This window comes from Eutrema salsugineum, unplaced genomic scaffold, assembly GCF_000478725.1.
Source record: "Eutrema salsugineum unplaced genomic scaffold, Eutsalg1_0 scaffold_3, whole genome shotgun sequence".
NCBI lineage: Eukaryota > Viridiplantae > Streptophyta > Magnoliopsida > Brassicales > Brassicaceae > Eutrema > Eutrema salsugineum.
The window spans coordinates 4177509-4178582 of NW_006256756.1; the positions used below are offsets into that span (position 1 = coordinate 4177509).

The 1074-nt window shown below is 43.9% G+C and overlaps 1 non-coding gene across 1 annotated transcript; it reads right to left on the reverse strand.

Moving 5' to 3' along the window:
• Positions 1–631: 631 nt before the first annotated feature.
• LOC112085813 lies at positions 632–739 on the reverse strand. Its single transcript, XR_002899104.1, has one exon. It is a non-coding gene; the product is annotated as a small nucleolar RNA R71 (small nucleolar RNA).
• Positions 740–1074: the final 335 nt, after the last annotated feature.

Below are 1074 nucleotides of genomic sequence, written 5' to 3' on the forward strand. Positions count from 1 at the left end.
TTAACCGAGCTTTAAATATGGACCAAGAGGGGTCCGAACATGGAGAAAATGAAGAGAATGATCACAGAGGAGGTGATCATGCTCGACAAGATGGAGAGGAGGATGAGGTTCCTTCGAGAAACCACCAGAACCGCGAGAGAGAAGAACGTGAAGACCTTGATGCACCCATCAATGCAGCCAATGGTGACCACCAAGGAATGCAACCGAATGGGCGCGCTAACTGCCCTGTGCAGCCAGCAAACCAACACCGAAGACAAGCCAGGAACCATCGCATAGCCGATTTTGATGCACCTACTCAAAATTTTCAGAACCGATCTGCAATTCAAGTTCCATTTCCGAACCGGAATGAGTTTGAAGTCAAGCCTCAAATCATCTCATTGGTGAAACAAAACCAATTCCATGGAGTTCGTTCTAAACACCCAATGGACCATATCGAGCTCTTTGAAGAAATCTGCAGCATGATGAGAACAAACCAAGTTCCAGCAGACTATTTAAAGTGTAAGTTGTTCCCTTTTTCATTAGCAGACAAAGCTCACCGTTGGTTGAAATCTTTGCCTGCAGGATCGATTACTAATTGGGAAGAGTGTAAAACTGCTTTCCTGAATCACTTCTATACTAAGTCAAGGTCAAAATTGTTGACAACAAAGATCTCAAGCTTTCAGCAAGGACCGACTGAAACTTTCTATGAAGCCTAGGAACGTTTTAAGGAGTATGAACATGATTTCCCTCACCATAGATTTCCTGGATCAAGCCTGCTGAGCACATTTTACCGAGGTTTGCAACCAAAATACAAACTTTCACTTGATACAGCTAGCAATGGAGATTTTGGACAAAAGACGATAGCCCAAGGAAGAGCCCTCATCGAAAATTTGGCTCAAGCCAATAGCAATGATTGTCCTGAATATGATCGCTCGACGAAGCAAACCGGAACAGACAACAAGAAGATAGCCGAGTTGAAGAACATGATGAGCCAGCTTCTGAAGAGTAACAATCGCCCAATCCATGCTTGTGAGACCAACAATGGCGCAGAAGATGAAGGACCTAGTGATATCGATCACATTAATCAAGCCTTTC